The sequence below is a fragment of the Papaver somniferum genome, unplaced genomic scaffold (genome assembly GCF_003573695.1).
Source record: "Papaver somniferum cultivar HN1 unplaced genomic scaffold, ASM357369v1 unplaced-scaffold_15, whole genome shotgun sequence".
Taxonomy (NCBI): Eukaryota; Viridiplantae; Streptophyta; class Magnoliopsida; order Ranunculales; family Papaveraceae; genus Papaver; species Papaver somniferum.
This window is the reverse complement of record NW_020624376.1, coordinates 5431543-5445739: the sequence shown is the minus strand read 5'-3', so window position 1 is coordinate 5445739 and position 14197 is coordinate 5431543.

The window sequence follows — 14197 nt, the reverse complement described above, 5'->3', positions numbered from 1 at the left end:
ACCCTCCTTGCTTATTACAATGAAACAACAAAATGACTCTTATTTTACATTGACTATTCTTTTTATTTTGGAACAAGAGATGATGGAATTGATAAATACTTGATTTTTGATTTTTTTCTTTTTTTTTTGAAATATACATCGTTTTTTTTTTTTTTTTTTTTTTTTTTTTTTTTTTTTTTTTTTGAACAAAGAAACACTTTGATACATATACAAAAGGAAACAAAAGATTACATGACACTTTGCAAGAGGTAGCCCTTTTTGATGCACCAGTTAAATTCGATGGTTGTCTTTCTTAATGTAACCTCCACCTTCTATCCCAACCAACCAAAGAACAAGCTAGTCAAGTTTCGTTCAGTATTCTAAAGTGATTGGCAATCGTAACTTCCTATCAAAACACCTTGAAGATCGAGGCCATACATGTATTGGTAGATCGTGCGCGTGCAATTCTTATCACTATGTGAATTGTGCTAGAATCAGGGTGCCTAAATATCTAGACTAAGACTCCTAATAATTACATATTTGCACAAGAGTCAACATTTCAAGGTAAATGAGCTCCATTTTTTTTTATGTTTTTTCATTTTTGAATTTTTTCGATTTTTTTTCAAAAGAAGAAGGAGTTGTTTTCAATTATGGCATATTATGTGTATCTACTCTATACCCCCAAACCTAAACTAAACATTGTCCTCAATGTTTCAAAATATGAACAAAATTATAATACAACATATGAAGAGGATCATGTTGAGTAGAGAAAAAGGAAGAGAATACCCGATTTCGGCGAAAGCAAGATTAGACTCCGTTATTCAAGGAAAAAAAAAATCCAATATTTCAGCGCGAGATCATATTGGATTAGCAAAATATATACAAAATGAACAAAAGGGTTTTAAGAAATTTTATCTACTGGATTATATACAAAAATTCACCATACACCAAAGTCTAAAGAGTTGAGGATCAACCCAAAAGACAAAGTGTAGACATTTCAACAGCTTCACACAATAATAATATGTTAGGCATGCAAGTGAAGCTGTGAAACAAAATGAGCTACCCCCAACCCTGGATTTTTCAACGGATAAAATTTTGGAAACAAAATCTCGCAGTTTTGGGGGTTCATCATGCCACAAGGTCTAGCTCAAAGTGAACTGTGCTAGGGACGGGCAAACATGCAATTTCCAACTGTGGTTCCTCAAAGATATTATACTTAGAAGCGAAATAGTCCAAAAGGACTTGGGAAGCATACAGTTCCAATCCTAGATTAGGAATTTTCAGAAAAATCGGTTTGACAATATGGGTACAAACCAAATCTAGGTTGGGTGGAAGGCCATCAGATTGTGACTTAGGTAGAAGAATAGGTATATCATTATAAATCAAATCAAAATCTCCTAACTCATCTACACATGTCACATCATGCTCACAATCATCAATCAAATTGGCAAGATCACAATCAGAATCATCAACATCATCAACAGATTTATTCTCGTGTATCGGCACATCAGGGGAAACATCACATGGAATACTAGAAGAAATATCATGCATTAAGGTCGGGGCAGAGAAGCCTAATGTATTTGAACCCAAAGGTTCCATAACATTTTCAGTATAGACATGTTCTTCTAACATAACATCATAGTCATCATCATCATCATGATAGGGATTTTGCCATCTAGGATAATTTTCAATCCTAAGGTCGGAGCTATTACAAGAATAAAACTCTAATTCAAGGGGGTGACTCATATCATGTGGTGTTGTTCCTGTTTCCCTAACGGATTCCCATTGATGGGTTTTCTCTGCAATCTCGGCTAAAAAATTCCATGCATCATCCACAGATTTATCAATAAACTCACCATTACACATAGACTCAACCATGGTTCGAGATTTAAAGTCTAGTCCCTCATAGAGGATGACGACAAGTCTCCACTTCTCAAATCCATGGTGCGGACATTCGCTCAACAAATCATTAAAACGTTCAAAATAGTGAAAAACAGATTCCTCATCCAATTGGACAAAACAATTGATACTTTGACGAATAGCGATGGTCCTATGATGTGGAAAGAATTTTTGAAAAATAGATCTGTGAGTTGGTCCCAAGTGTTGATTGATTGTGGTCTCAAACCGTAAAACCATGTTTTGGCCCTTTCCTTTAAAGAAAATGTAAACAAACGCAATTTCAGAGAGTCTTCGGACATATGATCAGGTTGCATAGTCCGACAAATTTGTTCAAACTCTCTACATGAGTATAGGGGTTCTCAGAATCGAACCCTCGAAATATAGGAAGTATTTGTATCATGCTTGCATTTATTTTAAAAGGGTTATTGGTTTGAGGTAATACAATACATGATAATGGAATTTTTATTGACGGATACATGTATTCATGGAGAGCACGAGGTTGGCCCATATTGAAAAGACACAAAGCCCACTATTTGGTTTTAATGGGTTTGGATTTTTGGGAAAATTTTGGTTTTTTGATGGGTTTGGATTTTTGGGAAAATTTTGGTTTTTGAAATAAGGAGCAAAATTTTGTTTTTTGGTTTTTGAATGGGATCAAGCCCACTATTTGTTTTGTGTTTGCTTTGGCTCAGCTGGTTTGAAAACGTTTGGTGAAACTGAGTCCAAAATCTCGGCCTAGAATTTGGGTACTCGACCCACTAACGAGTTAACCTAGCGTGATCGGTTACAAGCTCAGCTGGGTTTAAAAACCCAGAATACAAAATACCAGTCCAATTTAAACAAGCTCACAAAAATTAAATACAAGCCCACAAATTAAACAAACAAGCCCACAAAAATTAATTACAAACCCAACAGAAAATAAAAAGCCCAAAAATTGGCTTTAATATTACAAGCCCACAATTAAAAATGGAAGCCCACAGGTTGGGTTCTCTTAAATGGGTTACCTTTTTAGCAGAGCCCAGCTGCTCTGATATTGTTGCAAAAACCCAGTTGGGCTTTGGTTCTTTTCCTTGGTGGCGTCCCAGCAGAGGAAAAACAGGTTCAGAATAGCAGGTCCAACAGCAAATGAAGTGAAGCAGATGCAGATGCAAATGCTATGCAGTGAAATGCAAAAATAGCTAATAAAACAACAAGAAAAACATAGCACCAGTCCCCGGCAGCGGCGCCAAAAACTTGGTGTCCCCGGCAGCGGCGCCAAAAACTTGGTGGGCCCGGAGATGTGTGAAAATTAAGCGTAATAAAAACGGGCCTACAGTAATACCGCAAGTGCACGGTCGTCGGTTGTAGCTCGTTCAAGTACGGGTCGATCCACAGAGATTGGGAGTGTTTGGAGTTTCTAGCTATTTGGGCTCTAAATTGGCTATTGGGCTTCTAATTGTGCTTTGGGCTTAGTGGGTTTTTGTAACAATGAAATGGTTTTAGGCTCAGTGGGTTTTTTGGATTGACTGTGAACTTATGGGCTTTTGGTCTTTTGATTTGCACTGGGCTTTGGGATAACAGTGAATTGGGCTCAATGTAACAGTGAATTGGGCCTTAGACCTTAACATGAACTGTGGCTGGGCTTTTAGTATGATTTGGGCCTTAGCTGGAGCTAGGCTTTTTAGCTATGAACCTGGCTTTTAGCCTTTGGTTTCAATGAACTGAACTTGGGCTCAGTGTTGAAGTGAGCTTTGGAGCAGCAGCAGACAAGGCTGGGCTGGAGAAGAAGCAGCAGCAGCAGCATGGTGGCTTCAGCAGCAGCAGAAGCAGTGCACAGCAGCAGCAAAAGCAGTGCACAGCAGCAGCACAACAACAGCAAGTAGTAGCAGCAGCAGAACAAGGCAGTGAATGCAGTAACAAGAACAGGAGAAACACAAGAGAAGAAAGAGCAAATAGTGGCAGTGAAACTGTGATATTTACAAAGCAATGAAGATGGTAGTGAAATAATGAGACAATGGAAATGAAGCAATAAACACAAGGTAACAGTGAAGTAAATGTGACAGTACAATGAAACTACAAGCAGAGAACAATGGAACCAAGGCCTAAGCCAAGGGTAGTGGAGATGGTGAAGGTGAGCAACAACAAAAAATGAAAGGCAAAGTTGGGAGCCTAGGCATACTACTAGAGTGGGAAGAGAACCAGTTTGCTCACAGTCACTAGTGAGCACTAGTTTCTCCCCACTGCTCAATCAAAACAATGCTTCAAAGGCTTTAGCCTAACATTCACACAAAACAGTAAACAAGAGTGATGAAAGAACACTAGGATGTTGAATCCACCATTAACCTAAGGGATATTCTACTCACAGCTAAGAAAATTACCAAAGTGCTAATTGTCTGATTAAAGCACAACTAGTCTAAGGGCTTAGCAACACTGAACATGAGCTGCACATGATGAAGACTATCTTATTGATTCATGGTTTCATCTAGTCCTACATTTGAGGTTTAGAACATACATAACAAGAACATTAGAGAACAGGAAAACATAAATAATGAACAAAAGATGAACAATGAAGGAACAAACATCACAAACATCACATTAACAGCAGCTTAACATGAACAACAAATTGAACAGAACACATACATGATTAAACAGGAACAGTGCATGAAACAGCACAAATTGAAGAGACTCAAAAAAAAACATTAACAGAACATAACAGTTCTGGACACTGGTGCTAACCCGCATAAGCCAATTTCACACCCAACACCTTCTATTTATACAAGCAAGCAAAAACCTAAAAATCCCCAAAATATCAGAAAATTAGGGTTTCACCAAAAAGTGAAATTGACTCACCTAACCTACTGATAACAGCCCTAATACGTCGACCCATGCCTCTTATTCTTCTCCTGATGCAACCCATGCCTTCAATTTGTACATGCAAGCTCAATCCCAAAAATCCCCAAATTAACAGTAAAATTAGGGTTTTGATTTTTTTACTCACCAACTGTGATGAGAAGAATCAATCGTCTACCCATGCTTCTTATTCGTATTCTCATGCTCCCACGCCTCCAATTGCTTCTCAATTTCGACCTAATTTCCCAATTTTACACGCTAGGGTTTCTGATAGAAACGTGCAGAAATTGAGAAAATAGGTGGCTAAGGAGAAGGGAAAATGATGGGATTAGGTTACTTTGATGGACGTGGTGGTTATGATGATGGTTGAGGTGGTGACAGAGAGTTGGTGGCGGAGCAGGTGGTGGAAATGGTGGTGGTATGGCGTTGTGAAGAAGAGGGGAAGGAGGAAGAGAACTCGATAGAGTTTCTCTTAGGAATTGTTTGGTTTAGGGTAAATAGGTTAGGGTTCTAGAGTGTTGAGCGGATCCATCGAGTCTTGATGTTTTGCAAACCGGGACCGTTGGATGATATGAGATGAGTTGGATCTAACGGCTAGATGGAGGCAGATCTTGAGCGACCGTTGGATGCAAAAATACAATGAAACTGACGGCTCAAGATGGAGTTAGGTGCTGTAGTGTGAAGCAGAATCTTCAGATTTTGATGCACGACGATGAAGCGACCGTAGGATTCTGAGATGATCCAATCTGACGGCTAGAAAGGGAAACGGGTATGGATATAAGAATTGGATTTGGGTGAGGGTTTTGGGCCTTGGGTATGCCAAGCCCATATCTTCTTTAAGAACAATTCTTCCTCTTCAAGCCCACTTCTAGCCTTTTGGTCTTGTGCACAACCTTCTTCGCGGCTTCCTTGTGAAGTTCCTCCCGGCTTTTCACTACTTTCTGCTCTTTTCCGCTCCGCAAGTCATCCAAACTTTATTTGGTACCTAAAAATGCAGAATTAGTTAATAAAAATATTTATTCTCGAAAACAAGGAAAATACAGAATATGGGATAAAATGTAGAATTAATGCACAAAAGATGAATTAAATGCCAAGAAAAATATATGGAAATATGCACTTTTTAGCACTCATCAAATACCCCCAAACCTGAATTTTACTTGTCCTCAAGTAAAACAAAACTAAGGAAATCCTACCTATACCACTGTCGCTGGTCTCTCGAATGCATTTAGCGTATGCACTAAGCCTTTTAAACCACTAAGTGTCCCTAGTGGACGAGTTGAAGTCTCGTGAAGGTTTTCTTAGAACGTACCTACAAAGTTCTAGGTCAAAATATAAGCTCAGATTCCATCAAATGTGACATGTGCAAGTCAGTTTAAGCTCACAGCAAAATGGAGATGTCAATCTAGCTATCAAAGGCACAATCCTAGCACTGATAACAAAAAAAGACATGTGATAAGAGTGTAAAGTGTATCTACACATGTGTAAAGAAAGATCTGAAGTTATGACTACTAATCACCAAGAGATAGTTTCTCAGGCTAAGAACCAAGGTCGAAATCTAGCTAGCTGTCCGGACTTTACGAGAATTGTGAATGAGTTGGAGGTATTTCACAATTACTCGCGTTGTACATCAATGGCATACACCCTCCTTGCTTATTACAATGAAACAACAAAATGACTCTTTACATGACTCTTATTTACATTGACTATTCTCTTTTTATTTTTGGAACAAGAGATGATGGAATTGATAAATACTTGATTTTTGATTTTTTTTTCTTTTTTTTTTGAATATATACATCGTTTTTTTTTTTTTTTTTTTTTTTTTTTTTTTTTTTTTTTTTTTTGAACAAAGAAACACTTTTGATACATATACAAAAGGAAACAAAAGATTACATGACACTTTGCAAGAGGTAGCCCTTTTTGATGCACCCAGTTAAATTCGATGGTTGTCTTTCTTAATGTAACCTCCACCTTCTATCCCAACCAACCAAAGAACAAGCTAGTCAAGTTTCGTTCAGTATTCTAAAGTGATTGGCAATCGTAACTTCCTATCAAACACCTTGAAGATCGAGGCCATACATGTATTGGTAGATCGTGCGCGTGCAAATTTCTTATCACTATGTGAATTGTGCTAGAATCAGGGTGCCTAAATATCTAGACTAAGACTCCTAATAATTACATATTTGCACAAGAGTCAACATTTCAAGGTAAATGAGCTCCATTTTTTTTTATGTTTTTTCATTTTTAATTTTTTTGAATTTTTTTCGATTTTTTCAAAAGAAGAAGGAGTTTTGTTTTCAATTATGGCATATTATCGTGGTATCTACTCTATACCCCCAAACCTAAACTAAACATTGTCCTCAATGTTTCAAAATATGAACAAAATTATAATACAACATATGAAGAGGATCATGTTGAGTAGAGAAAAAGGAAAGAGAATACCCGATTTCGGCGAAAGCAAGATTAGACTCCGTTATTCAAGGAAAAAAAAAATCCAACATATTTCAGCCGAGATCATATTGGATTAGCAAAATATATACAAAATGAACAAAAGGGGTTTTAAGAAATTTTATCTACTGGATTATATACAAAAATTCACCATACACCAAAAGTCTAAAGAGTTGAGGATCAACCCAAAAGACAAAGTGTAGACATTTCAACAGCTTCACACAATAATAATATGTTAGGCATGCAAGTGAAGCTGTGTAACAAAATGAGCTACCCCCAACCCTGGATTTTTCAACGGATAAAATTTGGAAACAAAATCTCGCAGTTTTGGGGGTTCATCATGCACAAGGTCTAGCTCAAAGTGAACTGTGCTAGGGACGGGCAAACATGCAATTTCCAACTGTGGTTCCTCAAAGATATTATACTTAGAAGCGAAATAGTCCAAAAGGACTTGGGAAGCATACAGTTCCAATCCTAGATTAGGAATTTTCAGAAAAAAATCGGTTTGACAATATGGGTACAAACCAAATCTAGGTTGGGTGGAAGGCCATCAGATTGTGACTTAGGTAGAAGAATAGGTATATCATTATAAATCAAATCAAAATCTCCTAACTCATCTACACATGTCACATCATGCTCACATCATCAATCAAATTGGCAAGATCACAATCAGAATCATCAACATCATCAACAAGATTTATTCTCGTGTATCGGCACATCAGGGGAAACATCACATGGAATACTAGAAGAAATATCATGCATTAAGGTCGGGGCAGAGAAGCCTAATGTATTTGAACCCAAAGGTTCCATAACATTTTCAGTATAGACATGTTCTTCTAACATAACATCATAGTCATCATCATCATCATGATAGGGATTTTGCCATCTAGGATAATTTTCAATCCTAAGGTCGGAGCTATTACAAGAATAAAACTCTAATTCAAGGGGTGACTCATATCATGTGGTGTTGTTCCTGTTTCCCTAACGGATTCCCATTGATGGGTTTTCTTGCAATCTCGGCTAAAAAATTCCATGCATCATCCACAGATTTATCAATAAACTCACCATTACACATAGACTCAACCATGGTTCGAGATTTAAAGTCTAGTCCCTCATAGAGGATGACGACAAGTCTCCACTTCTCAAATCCATGGTGCGGACATTCGCTCAACAAATCATTAAAACGTTCAAAATAGTGAAAAAACAGATTCCTCATCCAATTGGACAAAACAATTGATACTTTGACGAATAGCGATGGTCCTATGATGTGGAAAGAATTTTTGAAAAATAGATCTGTGAGTTGGTCCCAAGTGTTGATGATTGTGGTCTCAAACCGTAAAACCATGTTTTGGCCCTTTCCTTTAAAGAAAATGTAAACAAACGCAATTTCAGAGAGTCTTCGGACATATGATCAGGTTGCATAGTCCGACAAATTTGTTCAAACTCTCTTACATGAGTATAGGGGTTCTCAGAATCGAACCCTCGAAATATAGGAAGTATTTGTATCATGCTTGCATTTATTTTAAAAGGGTTATTGGTTTGAGGTAATACAATACATGATAATGGAATTTTTATTGACGGATACATGTATTCATGGAGAGCACGAGGTTGGCCCATATTGAAAAGACACAAAGCCCACTATTTGGTTTTAATGGGTTTGGATTTTTGGGAAAATTTTGGTTTTTTGATGGGTTTGGATTTTTGGGAAAATTTTGGTTTTTGAAATAAGGAGCAAAATTTTGGTTTTTTTTTTTTTTTTTTTTTTTTTTTTTTTTTTTTTAAAAAGAAAAAAAAATTTGGTTTTTGAATGGGATCAAGCCCACTATTTGTTTTGTGTTTGCTTTGGCTCAGCTGGTTTGAAAACGTTTGGTGAAACTGAGTCCAAAATCTCGGCCTAGAATTTGGGTACTCGACCCACTAACGAGTTAACCTAGCGTGATCGGTTACAAGCTCAGCTGGGTTTAAAAACCCAGAATACAAAATACCAGTCCAATTTAAACAAGCTCACAAAAATTAAATACAAGCCCACAAATTAAACAAACAAGCCCACAAAAATTAATTACAAACCCAACAGAAAATAAAAAGCCCAAAAATGGCTTTAATATTACAAGCCCACAATTAAAAATGGAAGCCACAGGTTGGGTTCTCTTAAATGGGTTACCTTTTAGCAGAGCCCAGCTGCTCTGATATTGTTGCAAAAACCCAGTTGGGCTTTGGTTCTTTTCCTTGGTGGCGTCCCAGCAGAGGAAAAACAGGTTCAATAGCAGGTCCAACAGCAAATGAATGAAGTGAAGCAGATGCAGATGCAAATGCTATGCAGTGAAATGCAAAAAATAGCTAATAAAACAACAAGAAAAACATAGCACCAGTCCCCGGGCAGCGGCGCCAAAAAACTTGGTGTCCCCGGCAGCGGCGCCAAAAACTTGGTGGGCCCGGAGATGTGTGAAAATTAAGCGTAATAAAAACGGGCCTACAGTAATACCGCAAGTGCACGGTCGTCGGTTGTAGCTCGTGCAAGTACGGGTCGATCCACAGAGATTGGGAGTGTTTGGAGTTTCTAGCTATTTGGGCTCTAAATTGGCTATTGGGCTTCTAATTGTGCTTTGGGCTTAGTGGGTTTTTGTAACAATGAAATGGTTTTAGGCTCAGTGGGTTTTTGGATTGACTGTGAACTTATGGGCTTTTGGTCTTTTGAGTTGCACTGGGCTTTGGGCTAACAGTGAATTGGGCTCAATGTAACAGTGAATTGGGCCTTAGACCTTAACCTGAACTGTGGCTGGGCTTTTAGTATGATTTGGGCCTTAGATGGAGCTAGGCTTTTAGCTATGAACCTGGCTTTTAGCCTTTGGTTTCAATGAACTGAACTTGGGCTCAGTGTTAGTGTTGAAGTGAGCTTTGGAGCAGCAGCAGACAAGGCTGGGCTGGAGAAGAAGACAGCAGCAGCAGCAATGGTGGCTTCAGCAGTAGCAGAAGCAGTGCACAGCAGCAGCAAAAGCAGTGCACAGCAGCAGCACAACAACAGCAAGTAGTAGCAGCAGCAGAACAAGGCAGTGAATGCAGTAACAAGAACAGGAGAAACACAAGAGAAGAAAGAGCAAATAGTGGCAGTGAAACTGTGATATTTACAAAGCAATGAAGATGGTAGTGAAATAATGAGACAATGGAAATGAAGCAATAAACACAAGGTAACAGTGAAGTAAATGTGACAGTACAATGAAACTACAAGCAGAGAACAATGGAACCAAGGCCTAAGCCAAGGGTAGTGGAGATGGTGAAGGTGAGCAACAACAAAAAATGAAAGGCAAAGTTGGGAGCCTAGGCATACTACTAGAGTGGGAAGAGAACCAGTTTTCTCACAGTCACTAGTGAGCACTAGTTTCTCCCCACTGCTCAATCAAAACAATGCTTCAAAGGCTTTAGCCTAACATTCACACAAAACAGTAAACAAGAGTGATGAAAGAACACTAGGATGTTGAATCCACCATTAACCTAAGGGATATTCTACTCACAGCTAAGAAAATTACCAAAGTGCTAATTGTCTGATTAAAGCACAACTAGTCTAAGGGCTTAGCAACACTGAACATGAGCTGCACATGATGAAGACTATCTTATTGATTCATGGTTTCATCTAGTCCTAGCATTTGAGGTTTAGAACATACATAACAAGAACATTAGAGAACAGGAAAACATAAATAATGAACAAAAGATGAACAATGAAGGAACAAACATCACAAACATCACATTAACAGCAGCTTAACATGAACAACAAATTGAACAGAACACATACATGATTAAACAGGAACAGTGCATGAAACAGCACAAATTGAAGAGACTCAAAAAAAAAACATTAACAGAACATAACAGTTCTGGACACTGGCTGCTAACCCAGCATAAGCCAATTTCACACCCAACACCTTCTATTTATACAAGCAAGCAAAAACCTAAAAATCCCCAAAATATCAGAAAATTAGGGTTTCACCAAAAAGTGAAATTGACTCACCTAACCTACTGATAACATCCCTAATACGTCGACCCATGCCTCTTATTCTTCTCCTGATGCAACCCATGCCTTCAATTTGTACATGCAAGCTCAATCCCAAAAATCCCCAAATTAACAGTAAAATTAGGGTTTTGATTTTTTTACTCACCAACTGTGATGAGACGAATCAATCGTCTACCCATGCTTCTTATTCGTATTCTCATGCTCCCCATGCCTCCAATTGCTTCTCAATTTCGACCTAATTTCCCAATTTTACACGCTAGGGTTTCTGATAGAAAACGTGCAGAAATTGAGAAAATAGGTGGCTAAGGAGAAGGGAAAATGATGGGATTAGGTTACTTTGATGGACGTGGTGGTTATGATGATGGTTGAGGTGGTGACAGAGAGTTGGTGGCGGAGCAGGTGGTGGAAATGGTGGTGGTATGGCGTTGTGAAGAAGAGGGGAAGGAGGAAGAGAACTCGATAGAGTTTCTCTTAGGAATTGTTTGGTTTAGGGTAAATAGGTTAGGGTTCTAGAGTGTTGAGCGGATCCATCGAGTCTTGATGTTTTGCAAACCGGGACCGTTGGATGATATGAGATGAGTTGGATCTAACGGCTAGATGGAGGCAGATCTTGAGCGACCGTTGGATGCAAAAATACAATGAAACTGACGGCTCAAGATGGAGTTAGGTGCTGTAGTGTGAAGCAGAATCTTCAGATTTTGATGCACGACGATGAAGCGACCGTAGGATTCTGAGATGATCCAATCTGACGGCTAGAAAGGGAAACGGGTATAGATATAGGAATTGGATTTGGGTGAGGGTTTTGGGCCTTGGGTATGCCAAGCCCATATCTTCTTTAAGAACAATTCTTCCTCTTCAAGCCCACTTCTAGCCTTTTGGTCTTGTGAACAACCTTCTTCGCGGCTTCCTTGTGAAGTTCCTCCCGGCTTTTCACTACTTTTCTGCTCTTTTCCGCTCCGCAAGTCATCCAAACTTTATTTGGTACCTAAAAATGCAGAATTAGTTAATAAAAATATTTATTCTCGAAAACAAGGAAAATACAGAATATGGGATAAAATGTAGAATTAATGCACAAAAGATGAATTAAATGCCAAGAAAAATATATGGAAATATGCACTTTTTAGCACTCATCAATACTGCGCACTTGATTCCCTTAGCTCCTATTCCACATGTCTAATCTTCAACATTCCTCGAAATCTTCATCACTTCCGAGTACTCCAATGATACCAAAGGTTGTAAGTTTAGCATCACCATTGTTGAAGATCCGTAGCTATAACAATGAGAAATCATCGGTCTCGATCATTGCTATACAATGTCATAGTATTATTATATAGTGTCAAAGTCCAATTGTATCACAACTTCAACAATAATACTATGGTGATATGTATCACTCCCCCTTAGTCAATACTCCATCTCACATGAAAACCACTCCCCCTTACACAATGATCCGAAAACCATATGTATTTGTAGTGTGAACTACATACTAATTCTCCCCCTTTTTGTCAATAAAATTGGCAAAGGTACAAGAACGGGATCATAATGAAATTTCCGTAAGAGACATTTCATGACTGAGTGAAAGAAACACACATCATCTTATTTAGATGCAATCATATAGCCGAAGCTAACAACATTCATCAAGGAGTTTAAAGATACAAGATAAGCCCTCTAAAATTCCAAAGCTGCACACCCCTCAAGATATGACCATTAAGCACAAGTTCAAAAGAACTCTCCCCCATTAGATGTCATTCCCAAGGGAACAACAAGAGCGACCTTAAATTCCAAAGAAAAGAAGGATTTTTATTGGACACCAAAACCATAAGAATGATTTTTATATCCAAAACTCAATCAAATTAATCACAAGTAAACCCATGATTAATTTAATCGGAATACATAATCAAATTAACCACAAAAGTGATCAATTTAATTCATAGTGCTCAAAATAAGAAAACTTACGGAACATATGACTAACATAACCATTAGAAAATGATTAAGATAGCCGTTCATATACTCAACACAAGAAAAACTCATGGAATATATGAAAACTCAACTAGACTAATTACAAGAGATCCCATAATTAATCTAATTGGAATACACAATCAAACTAATCACAAACGTAATCAATTTAATTGTAATTTGTTTTGCTCAACATAATAGAACTTACGGAGCAATAACTAAATAACCAAACAAGATGATTAATTTATTTCACAAATGCTCAACATAAAGTATCTTACGGAACAACCAACCAAGCTAATCAAAAATTAATCAACTCAGTCGTATCGTGCTCAACATAAGACACATTACGGAGCCTCACAGTATTACATAAAATATAGATCAGTGAAGATCAATATTGTGGAATACACAAGGATTCATTCTATCTTCCATCACTATTTGCATAACGATATTTAATAGATATAATCCTTAGATACAAAAGATTTTAACCTATCTTCCGTCAAGGGTTGACAATATAGGCTTAACTTTTGTATATGTCAAAAGTCTATTCATTCTTAAACCAATACATGAATACCGATCGTGAACGACTTTACTTTTGACAAAATATGGGACAATATAGTTCACGGACGTAAACACAAAAATCCCATAACAAGTTGCAATATAACAAAATCAAAAATATTGCAAAACATCATCCTCCAAATAGTTTTAGAATTTTAAACCAAAAACCTAAAAACAAAAAGATGAAAATAATAGCTACGTGTAGTCACATCGCTATTCAAAGCACTAGTTATTCTTCCAACTAAGCCAAAAAAAATACATACTAGGCAACAATGTCTTTAGGAAATTCTTTATCATTCCCGAACTCTTTGTCGTCAAAAACCATTGGTACATAAGGTTCGTGAAGATAGGAGTTAATATCAACAAACCGTCTTGGCTGATAATGTCGAACCAGGGCTTTCTGAATTTCCAAAGATCTTAAAACGCAAGCTTTTATATCACGAATCTCCTTTTTTACCTCCTTCAACTCATCAAGAACATCGGAAAATTTATGAGAATTAGAAGGGACAACCCTTGGCTTTCTTGTATTCCTCC